Source organism: Quercus suber, unplaced genomic scaffold (assembly GCF_002906115.3).
Source record: "Quercus suber isolate HL8 unplaced genomic scaffold, Cork oak 2.0 scaffold_596, whole genome shotgun sequence".
Taxonomy (NCBI): domain Eukaryota; kingdom Viridiplantae; phylum Streptophyta; class Magnoliopsida; order Fagales; family Fagaceae; genus Quercus; species Quercus suber.
In genome coordinates this window covers 289,688-310,028 of record NW_027070040.1, presented here as the reverse complement: position 1 = coordinate 310,028, position 20,341 = coordinate 289,688, and the positions used below count along the sequence as shown (strand labels likewise).

Here is a 20,341-nt window from a genome sequence, read left to right as displayed (position 1 = left end):
CACACGGGTGGACATTGTCAGGGGCGGTTTTTTTTGCACGTAGCCACATGTCTCCTGCTGGAAGTGTGACTTTGCTAAGCCTAAATTTGTTTTAGGGAGTTCAACCCGGAACTCGACATCGGGCCGCATAGACCTATGACTTCCGGTGTATTTTTAAGCCTACAAAATAGATGAAGTCCAAAGTCTTAGAATCATGATAATGGTTGAAATAAATAAATGATATGCTTAGCATGATAGCTTTGATTAAATGGTGAGTTTATACGTTATTATTCTGTATATTAAGTGATATCCAATGTTAGAAAATAATTAATTAGGTGTCAAATGTCCAACAATAGGATGAGTCCAATAGTCCATATCTAGTTGCGGTTCATGGTTCATGTTCAACATAATAAGGTATGTCCGGCAATGGTAGTTCATTTCCAAAAAAATATGTGTCCAATGGTGGTTTATATCCAAATAATATATGTGCGATGTTGGTAGATTGATTTATTAATATGTATATTCATTAATGAAGTATTAGTGAGATCATGTTTATTAAATAGTGAGATGATATTAAAATAACTTGCATCTAGCAGTAAAATAATAATGAATTAACATGTACTTAATAATGTAATCTTGAAAATAGAGAAAGATTGACTTATCTTCACAATTTGTAGCTCCAGCCGTAGAATAGCAGTGGACTTATAACATTTCAACAGCGTGATAAAATGAGTCCAGCAGTACAATATGATATTATGAGTCCTTCTGTGGTGACTTTGAAGGGGAAAAATAGGTCCACGGGAGGGAGAGAGAATATGTCCAGCCGTGCGCATAGGTTGGTTAAGTTTAACCCCTTTCATCATGCACTTAAATGACTTCCCCCATATAATGCTCTTTTAGTTTTTTAGTCAAATGTAAGTGATGCTGCCTTCCATGAGAATGACTTTAGTATTGTAAATTTTTGTCTTTCATAAGAAAGGCTTTTAGCATTATAAGTATATGTCTTCCATGAGAAAGGGCTTTTAGCAATAAGTTCTTGAAAAAGTGTTTGATATGTTTTAAGATGTGTGGAGATGGCAAGAAATATATATATATATATATATATATTTTGTAATATATGGTGTTTGTAATATGTATAGAAATTATATGTAGATACTTTGTTGAACATGGATCTTATGTATGTATACTTTGTGAGACATGGAGTTTAAAGGTATATGAGAAGGATGTATGAGTATTTTGTGAGGAATGTGTTTAAAAAATAAATGGAAGTATGAGATAGATAATATGAAGGTTAAATGTAGTACAAGCTACTGCTGGAGTTGTTTTTTCTATTATAACATTGGTTATGTTGCTTTCTAAGAAGAGAGGTATTGTAAGAGAAATAGAGAAAGAGATAGGGATGTATTTATGAGCAGCAAAATGGTGATGTTTCAGAATAATGGAGTTTGGGAGAGATGGGTAATGGATAATGGTGTGTTGTAATATGTGTGTTTTTGTTTTTAGACCCCTATAAACCTAGATTGTTTAACATAATTAATTAACCAAGTGAATACTTAGGTTTGTTATTCAGATTTAGGTTAAAACAATAACAATCATATCATGTAAAGCAGCGGAAATATAAAGAACACACGATATGATAACCCAGAAAAATCAAACCAGTAAAAAACCTGGGGAGGATTTAACCTAGCTATCCTCAAGGTAAAAAGCAAATCCACTACAAAAGAATTGAAGTTTTATAATAGTGACTTAGACCACTAACATCCTATTGCTACCCACCAGTAGAAAACTTACTGACACGATCACGTGCAAGTTTCGAAACCACAGACTCCTTCTTTCTTTGGCCTTTCCAACAACACAAGCTCACTTGCTTGTGACTTTAAGACTCCACTCAAAGGTTTTGGATCTCCTTAAATGTTGATCTTGCATACAGCAACTTCTATAACACCAGATCTTGAGATTCTTTAAGGAATAACACCGGTAAAAGACATGAGAGAGTTTTTGGGTACAAAACCCTAGATCTACAAAAAAGGCATAAGATACACTCTAATTTCTCTAAAAAACTCTGAAAACCATACCTAGGGTTAGCTTATGATGTCCTTTAAATACTGGAAAAAAGGGCTCGCGATTTGGGCTTCAAATAGATAAGTTATTGTCTTTTTACGTTTGCTGATTTTGCTAATATGCGACTTTCGATCGATCGAGTATCAATCGAATGAAACAGATTGTAACTCATTTTTTTTCATCCTGAACATGAGTTTTTTTGTCTTGGGCTTCAATGTAGACCATTCTAAACTAATGAGACTTAGTTTTTGTTATGTTTTGTCATGGTTTGCCAACATTACAAACTCAAAACCTAACAATCTTCCCCTTTGGCAATCCGTGACAAAACACACATACAACATAATGCCCATATACAATAAAATGCCCAAATACATCACAAACATGAGTTTTTTTTGTCTTGGGCTTCAATGTAGACCATTCTAAACTAATGAGACTTAGTTTTTGTTATGTTTTGTCATGGTTTGCCAACATTACAAACTCAAAACCTAACAATCTTCCCCTTTGGCAATCCGTGACAAAACACACATACAACATAATGCCCATATACAATAAAATGCCCAAATACATCACAAATCCCAACCTAAGACTCCTAACCTAAAGTTGCAAGAAGATGTAGAAGGTCTTGATCAGAATGTACCTGTTTTTCCTGAAACACTCAACAAACACATCATTGCATGTGTGGAAAGAAAGACATATAAACAATAATATGAAACAGAATATAAAAAACAAAAGTAAATTCTAACTTTCCCCCTAAGTTAGATACATCAAAAAGTTTTTATATTCTCCCCATTTCAAAAACAATTTCAACTCCCCCTAAACAAAACAAACATGATTCCCACATTTCAATTATTTCTCCCCCTTTTTGTCACGTATTGACAAAGACAACTCAAACATACATGACAGAGGATAAGAGAAAACAGAGAATCAAAGGGACAAAATAATTCAGCTCTATAGAAAATAAAGACAACTCCCCCTATGAACAACAAACATTAAAAACAAGCTTCTCCCCCTATAAAAATAGGAAAAACAAAACAAGTTTTGGGAAAAACATTTTTAGGGAAAATTTTGGAGGTGGGGAAAAATAAAGACACACAAACCAAAGTTAAAAACAAAGGTGAGGATACACATGAAGAAAAATATTATCTCTTTCAATAAATGCAAACTTGACACTATGTGATCCATAAACAGTTGCATGAGTAGAGAAATTATTTGCACATTGATTATCCATCATATCTCTTAAGAAAAAAATTTCCTACAGTTTACACATAAAAAATAGCATATACTAAAATGTACAAAGGACTCAAAAATTAATCAAATAATTTTTAAATCAAGTTGAGTACCCAATTTAGCAAAGTGTATGCATGTTATGTGTGAAAACAATAAGAGGTATGACTGCAAAACTGCAAGATGGATATAAAAACAATGCAATGCATGTGAATCCTAAACATAAATGATGCATGAAAAAATTTGGTCAAAAACTTAGAAACTAAAAATTTTTATTGCAATTTCGATCGGTCGAGCAATAAGTTTGATCAATCGAAAATCTGGAAAACTTAAATTTTTGAAAAACAGAGCAATTTTATGCAAAAACTCCTCAAAGCACAATATTTTATGAATGAAACGCATGAGTATGAGTTTAAAAGTTTTCCAAAAATATTTGAATTCAACCTAGATCTTCCAGAAACAAAATTTTCAATCAATTTGACCTTAATTTTCAAACTTTAAACACATTTTGCATCAACATTAAGGACATTTTTAATCTTGGATGGCCACAACAAGATCACACACAATACAATGTACCAAGTTTAGTAAATAGTAACTTGTGTTGTGTATGCAACTAGCAAAAACTTAAGATATGTGAGGTGATATGTGAATAGTAATCAATCACAATATTTACAAAATTCATCACATAAGTTTGAAAAAGACAATTACCTAAAGAGTTACATCATATAACTCCCACATCTCCTAGAATAAAAGCTTACAATCATGTAAGTTTCTTGATTTTGCCCCATAATGTACACACGAATTTTAATTGATCAGAAACTTATTAATAATAGCTAGGATAATGTACACACCAATTGTATTTGATTGATTAATTATAGTCCAATAATGTACACACCAATTTTAGCATTTAAACTGAGGCTATACCTTATGTTCTTTTTGTGCATGTGCTACACTTTCTCGACCACAAAATCTTACGATATGCACTAAGGTGTTCATTATTGACTAGTGAACAGTGGTGAGATGGTTATTTATGCCTTTCTTAAAAGGTTCAAGTCCAACAGTCAAAGACATATGACTTCAAGATCAAGACAAAGTGATCAAAAACCATAAATATCTTTCCCACATAACATGCACTACAAAGTTTCAACTAGTAAAGTGTAATAAATAAGCTCATCCAAGCTAAACAAGGTACATTAACATGTTATGTAAAAAGAATATGGCCAATCCTTGATTATAAATCCAAGATGTGAAATACAAAACACAAAAATCTTTTTGATTTAAAAAGAATTTATGACCAAAAACAAAAGGCACACATTATGCTAAATGAACAATGCAAATGCAATGCATGATAGTACTTAACTAAGTTATAGAGGGTACACAAATAAGAAATATCAATTTCTTAATTAACCCTTGAGTACGTGTATAAACTAGTACATACTCACACAAAATCAGAAATGGCTTAACATACTATTCAGGTTTCTCCACAATGTCAAGCATGTTCTAAATCAAGAGAGATATCATAATTCATGTAATACTCAAGAAAAATAAAACTAGACACAAAATAAAATATTTTTGTCTTTTGAAATTTTTCAATGTTTTTGGATTTTTTTTTTAATAAAAAACAACCTAAAAAACAAAACAATCAAAAACAAAAACAAAACATGTGCATAAACAATTGAAAGAATTAAATCAGGGACAAGTTAGTAACACTCACCTTAGAGAATCTTTTCTCATCCATACAGCACGAGTCTTCGGCTTTGTAGGTGAAAACTCATGAGAAGTAGAGTGTATTTGAGGGATTACACCAATCTTCTGAGAAAGACTAAAATCCTGCAAATTCCTTTCACAAGCCAACAAGCTCAAATTTTTCAAAAGAATATGAAACAATTTATATGGACTTATGGTAGGAGAAATATCATCACATATCTTAGATTGAAACACAGAGTGCTTAAATTTCAATTTATGACAATTAGGACAAATGTGACCGGAGACACCACAAAAGTGACAAATAAGAACAAATTTAGGAACATCAGTATTCCTAACAGCAAATCTATTCTCAGATTTTGGTTTTTACCTCAGCAAAAAATAATTTGGTCTAATATGACCAACAACACCACAAAGGTGACAGATAAGCACAAAAACAGATTTATTATTCTCTCCAACAGTAGGTTTAGACATAGATTCAGAAATTTCAGCGTCTACATCACAATTTTTACCTTTGTCTAACCTAGCAAAATAAGCATTTTCTTTATTATTCATCTTGAAATGAGTGATATAAACTTTCTCAGTTTTAGGCTTAAGAGAAATAAAAAACTTATATTATCAACAGCAGGCTTGATACTAGTCAAATTTTCAATTTTAGTTTTATATTCAACTAACTTTTGTTCCAAGCTTTTCATCTTCTCATCTTGAGAGGAAATTTAATTTCTCAAAAATTTATTCTTTTTATTAGATTCATCTAATTTAACAACCAATTCTTCTTTTTCAAGATTAGCCAATTTTAACTCTTCCTTGAATTTCTTAGCAGTTTTCATAGATTTCAATAATTCCTTACGTAGAGTTTTACATGCATTAATAAAATCAACAGAAATAAGAGAATCTTCTTTATTCAAATTATCACAAACATGAGCAGAAAGACACTAAAAATTATCTATGATAACAGAGATCAAAGATCAACTCTTAGATCAAAAGATCTAATACAAGAGCTACCCGCTCTGATACCACTTGTTCATTTTTAGACCCCTATAAACCTAGATTGTTTAACCTAATTAATTAAACAAGTGAATATTTAGGTTTATTATTCAGATCTAGGTTAAAACAATAACAATCATATCATGTAAAGCAGCGAAAATATAAAGAACACACGATATGATAACTTAGGAAAACCAAACCGAAAAAAAACTTGGGGAGGATTTAACCTAGCTATCCTCAAGGTAAAAGCAAATTCACTATGAAAGAATTGAAGTTTTACAATAGCAACTTAGACCACTAACATCCTATTGCTATCTACCAGTAGAAAACTTATTGACACGACCACGTGCAAGCTCCGAAACCATGGACTCCTTCTTTCTTTCTCCTTTGCAATAACACAAGCTCACCTGCTTGTGACTTTGAGACTTCACTCAAAGGTTTTGGATCTTCTTAAATGTTGATCTTGCATACAACAACTTCTACAACACCAAATCTTGAGATTCTTTAAGGAATAACACCAGTAGAAAACATGAGAGAGCTTTTGGGTACAAAATCCTAGATCCACAAAAGTGGCATAAGATGCACTCTAATCTCTCTAAAAACATCTGAAAACCCTATTTAGGGTTAGCTTATAATGTCCTTTAAATACTAGAAAAAACGGCTCACGATTTAGGCTTCAAACGGATAAGTTATGGCTTTTTTACGTTTACTGATTTTACTGATATGCGACTTTTGATCGATCGAGCATCAATCAAAGGAAACAGATTGTAACTCATTTTTTTTCATCCTGAACATGAGTTTTTTGTCTTAGGCTTCAATGTAGACCATTCTAAACTAATGAGACTTAGTTTTTGTCATGTTTTGTCATGGTTTACCAACATTACAAACTTGAAACCTAATAGTGTGTTGTGTTATTATCTATGAAGAGAGATTTTGTAAGAGGGATGAAGAAAGATATGAAGATCTTTTAGAGATATGACAGCAAAATGAATAGAGTTTCAGAATATTGAAGATGAGAAAGGGATGAATCCCCCACCTAAGTGTGTAGCTTGGCCCCTTTTATATAGAGCCAAGCATGTAACTAGATTAGAACTAGTTGAAGAGAAATTTAGCAAATAAGGAAAAATCTTTGACAAAATAAGCGGTTTCATTAGTGGGATTTTGTTTTTTAGCCAAAAGAAGAAAGTTAGAAACTTAATGCTATTATAGTTGTTGTTACAACTGTCAATTATAGCTATTATAGCTGGATGATGTCATCTAAATGACATCTTTTGCTTGGAGGAAAATACTTGGCATTAAATTCATGGTTTGACTAAAAATGGTAAGATAATCTTTATGAGATCCTTCTATTTCTTTGTTTATGACAGCCAGCTGCTAGGATTGGGCAACAATGGGCAAGTGATGTTATTTTAGGACATATGTCAACCTGCTGGAGCTACTATAGCTTCTGCTGGAGCTACTATAGCTTCTGCTGGAGCTGTTGCAGTTTCTGCAAAAGCTATTTGCAGCTTCCGCTAGAGCTGTTGCAGTTTTTGCAGAAGTAGTTTCTGTAGAAGCCATTGCAGCTTCTGCTGGAGCTATTCGTACAGAAGCTATTTGTAGCTTCTGCTGGAGCTGCTGTTGGTATTTTCAACTAAGTTTCCTCTTTCGGAAAATTATATGGTTAGTCCATATATAATTTTGGTAAGTAATAGACTAGTTGATTGATATTTGATGAAGTTTTAGCGATGTAATTATGGTTTTTTTGCATTTTAACCAAATCTTGGAGAGTAAGGAGAGCATTTAATGCTAGATATGAGATGTTAATATATATTTAGCTATGTGCTTGGAATTGATTTAGATGATAATAATATAATTTATGTGAAATACTATAATTACATTTTTAAACTTATATTATATGATGAACATTATTTTTTATGTAAAGAGCATAGAGAGTTTTATCATTTTGATGTTATGTGATATGAGAGGCTTACCAAATGTCACCTATTACACATTGACCTGTCAGAATTTAGAGAATTGGGGAAGACATGCCAAGCAACATGCTTTCTTTTATCAACTTTGAACCACTGGAACTTTACTGAACATACTTCTTGGCCCTCCAAACCACGACTCCTAAAATTTCCCCGATGAGACTCATGAGCTTGGATCATGAGCCAAAAAATGAGATGATGTGCTATGAGCTTGAACCATGGGCTTTAATGCCTTTTCATGTAAGTATGGGCTCTTTTCGGCTTTAGAAGAGATTTTCCCAAAATCCATGATAGTGTTGACGTGGTGTAGGTCGCCAATGAAATGAAGTCATGTGATGTGAAAATTTTGTCCTCAACAGACATATTATCTCTCCCTCTAGTTGCACTCATTTTTCCCCTTCAATCATGAAGTCACCATGGAAGGACTCATAATATCATATTGTACCGCTAGACTCATTTTATCACACTACTGAAATGTCATAAGTCCACTGCTATTCTTCGGCTGGAGCTACAAATACACAAGATAAGTCAATATTTCTCTATTTTCATGATTACATTATTAAGTACATGTTAATTCATTATTATTGTACTGCTAGATGCAAGTTACTTTAATATCATCTCATTATTTAATAAAACATGATCACACTAATACTTCATTAATGAACATACATATTAATAAATCAATAGATAAGTCAATACTTTCTCCATTTTTGAAATTACATTATTAAGTGTATGTTAACTCATTATTATTTTACCGGTGGATGCAAGTTACTTTAATATCATCTCACTATTTAATAAACATGATCTCACTAATACTTCATTAATGAACATACATATTAATAAATCGATCTACCACCATTGCACATATAGTATTTGGACATGAACCACCAATGGACACATATTTTTTGGAAATGAACTTCCATTGGACATATATTATTTGGACATGGGCCATTGCTGGACATACCTTATTATGTTGAACATGAACCATGAACTGCAACTGGATATAGACTATTGGACTCATCCCATTATTGGACATTTGATACCTAATTAATTATTTTTAAATATTGGACATCACTTAATATACATAATAATAACGTATCAACTCACCATTTAATCAAAGCTATCATGCTAAGCAGATTATTTATTTATTTCAACTATCATTATAATTCTAAGACTTTGGGCTTCATCTATTTTGTAAGCTTAAAAATACATTGGAAGCCATTGGTCTATGCAGCCCAATGTCGAGTTCTGAGTTGAACTCCTTAAAACAAATCCGAGCTTAGCAAAGTCACACTTCTAGCAGGAGACATGTGGTTACGCATAAAAAACTGTCCCCAATAGCCATAAAATCCATTGCACCCGACTTATAATTTTTCATGCAATGTAAAGTTTCGAAGGCAATAAGGATATTATCCGATATGAGGTGGCCTTTTGCAAAAGCTGATTGGTTTTCATTTATAACTGAATTGAGGAATTTTTTTAGCCTATTAGCGAGGACTTATAAAAAAAAATTGTAAAGCACATTGCATAAACTAATAGGGCGATAATCTGACACTAAGCTTGGGTTTTTCTTTTTTAGGATTAGAGTAATAAAGGTATGATTCAGTGGGTGCGGGATAGTACCTGAATTTAACCAAGATAGCACCGAGCGAGTAACATCACCTTCAATCATAGGCTAGAAATGCTGAAAAAACAAAGGGGGCATTCCATTTGGTCCGGGTGCCTTCATTGGTGCCATTTGTTTCAAAGCTTCATTTACTTCCCATTCCTCAAATCTACTTGTCAATTCTTGGTTCATGTCATCGGTGATCACTTAAGGAATATGGTTTAGAGCTTCATGGTGAGTGGACAACCTTGAGGCAATGAAAATTTCACTATAGTATTGGATGAGGATAGCTACTATATTATTAAGCCCTTTCTTCCATACTCCATGGCTATCATTTATTCCCATAATCACATTTTTCCTATATAGGTGGGAGGCACGACTGTGGAAAAATTTTGTATTTCCATCTCCATTTTTCAGCCAAAGAATACGGGAGCATTGATTCCACATCCTTGTTTCTCGGTCCAGCAACTCATTTATCTCTCTTTGCAATTCTTTGATCCGTACATTGCTTCCAGTTCTCAATGCCATGGTTTCCTCTCAATGCCACGGTTTCCACTTCAACTGGCATGTCCCTCTTATTTTTTAACCCGCACCTCACATTGCCAAAGACATTATAATTCCACCATGATAAATCTTTACCGCACTTTTCTATTTTTCCAACGATTTCCTTATTCGGGTCTAGTTATACACATGATCACCGTGCTACTTCAACCACCTCCCCACACCTACTATCAGACAAACACATCTCCTCAAACCTGAAGGGTTTATTATAGAATGGAATTTCTATCCCTGTAGAGTTGATAAACAATGGGCAATGATCCGATGAAAGACAAGGTAGATGGTGAACTCGATTGCTCGAGAACCTCAAGAACCACAGGTTGGTTACTAATCCACGATCTAGTCTCTCCCAAATTGAGTGTCCATCGCTATAATGTCTTCTCCATGTGAAATTTGAGCCAATAAAACCCAAATCCATAAAACCACACTCATCTATAACATCCCAAAAAGCTTGCATTTGACTATTTTCATAGTTTACTCCTCCCATCTTTTCTTCTTGTCTTGTGATTTCGTTAAAATTCTCAACACACAGCCAAGGAATGTGCGGCTTATCATTTAGGGTTCAAAGCTTTGTCCATGCCTCATGCCTTCTAGTTGTCACTGGTTCGGCCATAGAAACCTGTGAAGCGCCATTCTTGAGGTGTATTTTTCTCAACAAGTGCATCAATACAGTACTTTGATGAATCTTCCACTATGACTCAAATATCTTCCTTCCACAACAAAACCAAACCACAGCCTCTATGGCCATTGGGTACTGACCATTTATTCCTAAAATCAAAATTGTGTAACACTTGATCTAGCCTTGCATCGTCTGTCCATGTTTTGGCTAAAAACACAATAGCATGCTCTTTTTCCCGGATGTAATCTCCAAGCTCCCTTACTGTACGTGGATTCCCAAGCCCACGACAGTTCCAGATTAAAAGACTCATTGTGTTGGGTAGGGCTAAGCATTAGCCTCCACCAACTTAAAAGAATTAATCTCAACAGAAAATGCATGTTTTTTGCTTGGTAAACCATTGGGATGGGAGAGTTCCTCATAAACTCTTTTGGTTGATAGTACAGACTCTACTATGCTTGTATTTCTGTCCGTCTTACTGGGTAAATCTGCCTCGTTCAAACGTTTCCATGACCCTTGTTGCCATTGAGATTGTGCTTTCTGTGTTTCAGTTGTAGCTGCACGTGTGCTTGCATGGTTTACGACCCCTTGGACTTGAGAAACCCTAGCCGCCTCATTTGCATCCTCACTGATCATGTGCTCATTGATTGGAATTTTAGCAATCAATGGATCATTAATTGTGTGTGGCGCGGCCTTTAACTTTGATAGCCCCTCATCAATTTCAGCGAGCTCAGAAAGGAAAGCTTCATTGTGCAACGAGTCTTTTGGGTCAATAATAGGATTGGCTGCCTTTTTGAGAGAGTTTAAATGCAGATTTATTGCTGGTGGGCTGGAAGGTCGTGTCTCTACGGGTGGCAATTCAAGATTCTTTAAGTCACCATCCACTCTCTCTAAGTGATTCACCAACGGCTCTACCTAATCATGATGTTGCTCTAAAACTGTAGGTGAGTTAATTGGTGCAGCTGTAATCGATCCCGTTAATTGATCCATTAACTGCTCCACGTTATTCTGTTCCACGTCAGCATGTGTCATTGGAGATGGGGGGGGGGGGGACCGTCGTGGGGTTTGCATGAGCTCGCCTTGCTGAATGGGGGGGGGGGGGACCGTCGTGGAGTTTGCATGAGCTCGCCTTGCTGAACGGAGCTCTTTAAGTGGCCGAGCTTCCTTTCTTTTTGTGAAAAAACCGGGCACTGAAATCACTTGTTTTTTTGTACATGACTCGCAAGTGGTGCACGAAGCCAAGGTCCAAATTGCTGTTCTTCAACATTTAGGGAGCCTTTACTATCAAGCCACACCTCACAATCCCTATTGTCATGGTTAAGACAGCCGCACCAATAGCAAATATTGGGTTGGCGCTCAAACTTAAAAGAGACCCACTTTTCTTTGCCTTGTCCAACTGACACCATTCTTCCTCGACTTAGGGGACGAGTGACATCCACACTGACTCTTACCCTCATAAAACTCCCTCCATTCATCTCCGTTTCAGACTTCCGAATAACCGTGCCAACAGTACTACAAATCCCTTCCGCCACCTTTCGATTCATGAATCTCACTGGGATGTCATGTACCTACACCCAAAATGCTGTACTATTGAATTTCAAATCCTCAATTGGCATATCCTTGTCATAGCGTTGCAACACCAAAAGGTGTTTGTCAAAGCTTCAAGGTTCATTTGAGAGAATTGAGTCCACTTCATGTTTATTGTCAAACGTAAAGAGGACTAAGTGGTTGCCCATATTTTTGACTTTGAAGCCATTCTTTGATCTCCACAATGGCATAAAAGTCGAAGCAATAGCTTCCATATTCAGAGCCCTTCTTGTGTAGAATTTGCCAAAGATGATAAATTCTGGCGTAGCCATTTCCTCCTCAAGATCGAAGGTTGGCCCTTCTCTGTTAGAAATCGACAAACCTTTACAATGGTTTGTAAGATCATCCATGATTACACTGTTTCCCAAACCCTCAAAAGAAAAAAACCACTAGCCTTAAGGATAAACTTGTTATCCTAAGGGACAAAAAGCACCTACACGTAGGGACACAATATTCTACAGCCAAGGAGAAGTTCACAGAGAAACTTTCACTAGCCAGAGAAACTTTCACTGTATAAGGAGCTAAACAGCCACTGGCCTCAACTTACCATATAGAATTAAGCAAAATACTATTCCAAATGTATGGTCCTTCAAGTGATAATTCTAGGATAGTGTAAGAACAAAACCAGTAATTGTGGGAGCATTCTCAAATTCTTTAAATCAGAGCATTATTACCAGAAATTCCTATACCACCCTCTAGATAATATGCACCAACAAAGCATAAAGATGATATTAACATGGGGCATAAGATAATTTGCACATTACGATTTGTTAATAGAACTTGTGAAAGATACAGTCAATGAGATTCTCTATAATGATTTAACAAAACCATTTTGAACATTGCAACCAACACAGCTACAATCACTTAACAACCTTCACTACTCTACAAATTCATATTTATAAGCCAATCTAATTGAAACGCAAATTTCTGAAATTTTAAAAACACAACACACACTAATAAAATTTTAGTATAAATTAGATCTAACCCAAGTGCCCCAACTGTCCATGAAGATTAGTTTAGCTCACTTATTTTCCTGAATAATTGGTTTATCTAAAATTCACAACAATATTACCCACTTCAACTACAGAAAACAACCCCAAGAATTTTAATTATATGGAAATATCAAATATACTCACTCTCAGTATGGGGTTGGACCCATGACATTAAGCTTCATGCAAAAAATAAAGTTCAGTTTGAAAATAAAGATATGAAATGAAAATGGGGGAGAGAGACTACTCAATGGTGGCGTTTAGAGTTTTAGGTTTGATTCCGCCAGCAAATTTCCTCAACTTTTAATTTTAGAAGAGGGAGCTTATTCATCCTCATTAGAATCTACGTCTCCCCCAATTTCTCATTTCAAACGAAATACAAACTCAAATATAAGAATAATAGTGTAACATTTGAGAAACCAAACAGAGAATGATTTATGAGGGTAATTAAAAAGAGACACGACCATGACAACAAACGACAGAAAATAAAAAGTAAAGAGTGAGATCGCTCAATTCAGCGGGTATTCAACACGCAAAACTTTCTCGCAAGAGAAAGCCTTGCATTCCGATCTGTTGAGCTTAAATTTTACCCAAAGGAGTGAATCTTGTACCGAAGGTTGTATCAGCTTGACCAATAAAACAATATATTTTGATACTGATCAATACCAGTGTACTGTTTCGGGTTTACCGTTATTTTTTATATTTATAAATATATATGTGTGTGTGTGTGTGTGTGTGTGTGTGTGTATTATAATAAATATAAAAGTTTACCATAAAATATTTCCTCAATTCAAAACAAATTATTTATGATTTTAGACTTTAGTATCAATTAAAAGAAAAAAAAAACACAATATAAAAAATAGAAAGATTAATTTTTCATTGCATACTAAGAAAACAAATAATACTAATAAGTTAATGCAAATAAGTTACCATTCTACCTTTACAAAAATTCAAAAATTACAAATCTAAAATATATATATATATATATATGGGGGGGTGTTTACAGTTTTGAGTTGATCCAAGTGGATCTATCACTGCTGGTTATAATAGTAAGATGATGTTTGATTCAACGTATTAGTTTCTGTGGATTTGCATGTATAAGAGCAGCCACAACCGGTTTTGCTATCTCTTCTTATTTTACCATCCCAAAAGGTTACTTTATCAATTATATCATATCATTTTACAATACACCAAACATTCTAAAATTCTATTTTTCCCCCATTTTATTTAAATATTCTATTTTTTTTCTTTTTTTACTATTTCTCTTTTTCTATTCCTTTTCCTCTCTTTCTCTCTTAACCTCTAGCAGACTAGCACCGGTTTCAACACAAAGCCACACACACAGAGACCCATGATACACTGATCCACCTATCTAAACCCATCACCACACACAGAGAGCCACACACACACAAAAACATAGATAATCACTCTTTTGAAACAAACTGTTTCATTCTTGAAAAACCACAACAAAAAAGATTAAGAATCAAGATTTATAAGTTTCATTCTCTCTGTTCTTCCTCAACTTTCTAGGAAACCAAACAGTTCACAAACAACAACAAAACCCAGAACCTTCTCTTATTTTCTTTCATCTTCACACCAAACAAAAACATAACACAATCCAAGAGTTTCAAACAAAAAAAAAAAAAAAAAGACTAATCAAACATGCAAAAGAAACCCACCACACCTCCAAAGAAACCCACCACCGATGCCTCGTTGGAATCTCGATCGGAGCCATTGGAGCTTCGATTCAAACCCATCAAAGCCCTCACGCTGATCAAAACCCAGCCCACCAACCCACCATCATCAAAACCCACGATCTCCACTGTTGTCAAAACCCACACCTCCAAAGAAACCCACTACTGATGCCTTGTCGAAATCACTATCAGAGCCTTCGAAGCTCTGATTCAAACCCATCGGAGCCCTCACGTCGACCCATCTGATTCCACCGTTGAGGAAGCCATGGGGTCTTGGGTTTGAAGAGAGCAGAGAGTAGATGAGAAAGAGAGAAGGAAGAGAGAGAAAAGAAGAGAAATAATGAGAGAGGAGAGAAAAATTCCCGGGTTAAAAATGAGGAGAGAGTATTAAAAAATTATTATACCATTCAGCTATAATATCATCTTACATTTAAGATGGTACTGTAGCTATATGCCAAAAAAAAATTTAGCCTTTCCATATGGCCTTCTAGTTGCTGAACGCATTTTAGGCCTGAATGCCAAATGTACCTTACATTTGGCATATGACAGGCCCACTGTTGATGCTCTAAGATTGTTGAGGAAATGGTATAATTCACTACAAGAAAAACGAGTTATTGCGGCAGGTGCGAAAACTGCCGCTATATGTCACCTATTGCGACACGTTTTGGGCTACCGCTGTACATGAGATCTATTGCGGTGTTCTATTTGCCCACCGCAATAGTTCTAGTATTTTGTGGCGTACTACAACAGCGAGCCAATGACCCGCCGTAATAGACTTGTTTTAGCAGCCTCAAGCTTAGATGTAGCGGCATGTCAATGACCTGCCGCAATAAACCCTTACATTTCCCCCACTTGGACCTAAATTTTCCCTCTATTTTTTTTTTTTGTCCCTTTCATTTTTAGTGCCTTTTTGTTTTTAGCTAGTCTCCCGCACACACACACACTCTCTCTCTCTCAAACACTTCGAAAATCTCATCACTGTCTCATCTCTACCACTACCCACAAACCCACAGCCACAACCACCACCACCCCTAACCACAGCCACCACCACCACCCAAAAATTGAGCCTAGTTAGGTCCAAAAACAAATGGGTTAGGTCTAGCCCAACCCATTTCTCTTATCATTTCTAACCCTAGTGGTTCATCCTGTCACGCCCCAAACCCGATACCTAGATTTGTGACTATGACCGACATGTTAATATCAAGGTTAAACCTGATATTAACAAGAACCAACTTAACATTTACAAAACTTTCACAAAAACTTTTACAAAAGCTTCCCTCTTTATTTAAATCCTTGTTTCTTTACTTAAAAGATATAACTTTTCACTTGACATTCAGAATATCTACACTATACTTAAAGAATAACATAATCCACCAATTGCTCAAATTCTAAATTCCACATAATACATCTCTTAATGCTTTAAGGTGCACAACTTTCATTAGATCTTAAAATACACAATACTACAAAGCTAGACATCAAAATACTAATTTAGAATCTATACACATAAAACTAAAACCAACTCCTTCCAAAACTCAACTAAGGCTCCCTCTGCTCCCAAAATAAAACCTATTGACTGAAAGAGTGGAAGGGGTGAGCTACACAGCTCAGTAAAGGTAAGATATATAAAAATTTAATAAGGATGCATGTAAATCAATTCATTTCACTTTATCAACGTTCAAATAGGAGAACATCATTTCATGCATAGTATTTTATACTATTTTATAATAATAACTTATACATTTTTCGTAGGAAAATAGTTGTTCTCCCTTTCCTTATTAGAATAATTTTATCAAAACCTTCCAGATTGAATTTCTTTCATTTCTTACAAAATCACCATATATATATTTTCATTACAAAATAATCATTTAACTTAAATCGAATAATCGGTAACTTTGTCTTAAACTGGAAGCATCTTAAAGAATAATAAAATTTTCCTTCATGAACTTCTTCTTATAAAATATTATAACTTTCATAATCATAAAACTTAATGTTTCATAAAGAAAAACAGATATCTGATAATTTCTTAACATAAACTTGTACTTTTATCAGAAACTTCATCTTTATAGCACAACAGAACTTTAGAAAATTTTATCTTTAATGAACAGCTTTCTTTTCATCAAAAACTTTTTCTTTTCATGAGAGTTTTTACTTTTCACAATGCATTTAAACAAAATAATTCTCCCATAATTAATAACATAATATAGCTGTTCATAAATAACTTATTGGTTAGTCCATATCCGATAAGTCTGTACTTATTTGAGAGGCTTCTAGCACCACAGTGCTAGGCATCCAGCATTCCCCACAATAGGGGTGGCAAAATCTGACACAACCCACAAACCCGACATGACCAACCCGTTTATAAACAGGTCATGGGTTGAGTCTAAATGGGTTCGGGTTATATTCGGGTCGACACGACTGACCCATTTAATAAACGGGTCACGTTCATGTTCAACATGTGAACCCATCTAACCTGTTTGACCCGTTTAGATAATAAAGGTATTAAATTTTGTTATTATTGCTTAATTTTTTGTTGTAATTATATGTTTATTACTATATTTATGGTTGTAATTGTATTTTAATTTTAGATATATAGAAATTGATAATAGATTATTTAGGTCATCTATGACCTATTAATCAAACATGTTATTTGTATTAACTTTTACATGACTTATTAATTAAACAGGTTAAACATGTTGGGTTGGGTAAACCTGTTTAATAAACGGGTCGGATTAGGGTTGAGAATTCTTGACACGTTTACTAAATAGGTCGGGTTCGGGTTAACCTATATAGCAGAGTACTATGGCTCGACACGACATGAACCCGACCCGTGAACACGAATTGACACCCCTACCCCACAATGCCAGGTATTCTCGAGATCACATCATAGTATATATCTTCCAACCATGGGGGTAGGTTGGCTTCCTCCACAAGTTGGTCGTAGCCAATAAGGGTGGGTACAGTAGAGCCAGTCCCACTTAATGACCAATCATATAATATTTTCCATGGAAAGCCAGTAATTAACCCCTACTAGCAGAGTTCAGATCACCAGAGGACATAACCCGAAAACATTTCATACTTATTCATCATACTGAAATTCATAGTTTGCATTACATTTTATAATAATAGCATTTCTATTGTTTTTTTCTAATCATCATGTTCGTGTAATTAGTAATAGCATCAATATGCTTAAATTCTTATACATAAGGTTTCGAAAACTCACAAACATATCTTTGTTTGATAATACTTACATGTCATATTTCTAATAAAGAACCTTTTAATGCATAATATACTTTAAAATAACCTTATGACTTACCAAACGCTCATATAACTTATTACCTGAAAGCAGAGGAACCGAGAGCCTAAAGTCGAAGGAGCTTAGACCTGACGATTGGTAACACCTAAACCAAAATCAAAGCTTATTACTATCCATTATTCCTTAACATAAACTTACACATTCATCTCAAAGCCTATCTCTTAGAATCTAGGAAATCCTAATCCCACCTCAAAGAGGTTCCCACAAACATATAATGCACACATCAACAAATGATATACCAAACTAAGAAAAAATCAACATTCTCATATTAATACCATATCTCTAGAAAAGCCAACTTCATTTCAAAAGGTGCTTTGAGCTTAGGGCAATAATGCATGCATAAACATAAAATCCTTTAAACATGATCATATAACCATACACACTCACATGGCAACATACCACGCATACAACTTCATAAAAACAACAGGTGGATGGTTTAGAACCCCTCCTTTGATGCTTAACCTTGAACCAAGTTATACAAAATTTAGCTATGATCCAGACATGCCAAATAATGAGCATAATAAATTATAGCTCAAATCATTCACCCTAACTTTAGAATTAAATCCTCAAATTTAGGCATGTCCCTTACTGTTCACTGTTTCATTCCAGCAGCATACACTTAACATATAAAATACAAATGAGCTATCAATTCATATCCAAACTTCATGCAAACCATAAAAATTTAGGAGTCAAAGCATAAAAAGATAATTTACTAAAAATCATACAATACAGCATACTCAGATCTGTCCTGACAGAATTTCATGCAACTTAGAAATTAAACCATTATTTTTATATTAATCGAAATTCTGTGAGACCACTTCCATAACAACCGTATGTGTTTTAGATTTCATAGGAAATAACTATAGCATCCAAATTCACTGTATACAATTTAATACATAATTTATCATGCATAAACACACAATCTGTCATAGAGGCAGTTTTGAAACATTTTATTGTAAATTCACAAACAATTATCAAAGGATGGTATTTTCATATGAGGATTTTTATGCACTCATTAGACATGTTAGAAAACAATTAAATACAATAAAAATCCCAGCAGTAACATCAAAACTACAGGTCCTAACTTTTCTTACTTCCATAATCATATACAACCATTAATTGGTAAAAACCCTAATCTACCTTCAACAAAACACCAACACAGTTTCAAAGCTTCTCAAAACACTATATATATAGACTTACAAGTTTCCTAATTTTTCAAACCACAAATACCCTTACTAAAATTCCTTGAAGAAATCATGGATTCTAAGATAGAGTAGCTAGAACCCTTACCAAATTTCTGGTTCTTGAGGGAAATAGAAATAGAATCACTCATGAAGAATCTCCCTTCTCTAGTGGCTGGACCCGAAAATATGAGAGGTAGAGAGCTTAAGAGAGTTTTTTGAGTCTTCTAATTTTCTTTGAGCGAGTAGAAAAAAGAATGAGGTGGAGCTTTGTCTTCCTTTTGAGTGTGTGAACCCGTGGACTTGAGAGGAGACTTAAAAGAGTTTCTAGCTTTTTCCTTAGGAGAAAAGAGAGAAAAGTGAGTCGAGAATTTCAGATTTGTGTGGATCCGTGGGAATAAAGAGGGCTTCTTGGATGTTCTATTTACTTGAGAAAAGTCAAAGAAGCAATGAGGTGGAACTTGGTGATTGCATGGCCAAGTCTTGGTCTTTGGAGTTTGTCATCATGCATGAAACTTTGGCATTATGTGTGTTGAATTTCCATTGGTTGCATGGGTGGGTGGAATTTCTACTATACTATCTCATGCATCATACTTAATTAAAACACCAACTATGTATCTAATAACTTAAACCACTTAATATAATTTTGCACATGCTAAGTATATATTTATAATACAAATAGCCATTCAATTATTTATAATCTTTACAATTCTTATTCAAAGGTATTATAAAATAATATGCTTATTAAATACTCTTATATTGATTATAGAAATAAAGTGGCTTAAAATAATAATTAATCACTTGAACACATAGATTAACTATAAAATTGGGTCGGGGTGTTACACATCCCCCTAATCTAGAACCTTCCCTCT

General features: G+C 34.4%; 1 long non-coding RNA gene across 1 annotated transcript; it reads right to left on the bottom strand.

The window, feature by feature from the left end:
- Positions 1–14,752: 14,752 nt before the first annotated feature.
- Positions 14,753–19,857, bottom strand: LOC136063924 (uncharacterized). Its single transcript, XR_010625574.1, has 2 exons — positions 19,579–19,857; positions 14,753–18,373 (listed from the first exon to the last, which is right to left on the bottom strand). It is a non-coding gene; the product is annotated as an uncharacterized LOC136063924 (long non-coding RNA).
- Positions 19,858–20,341: the final 484 nt, after the last annotated feature.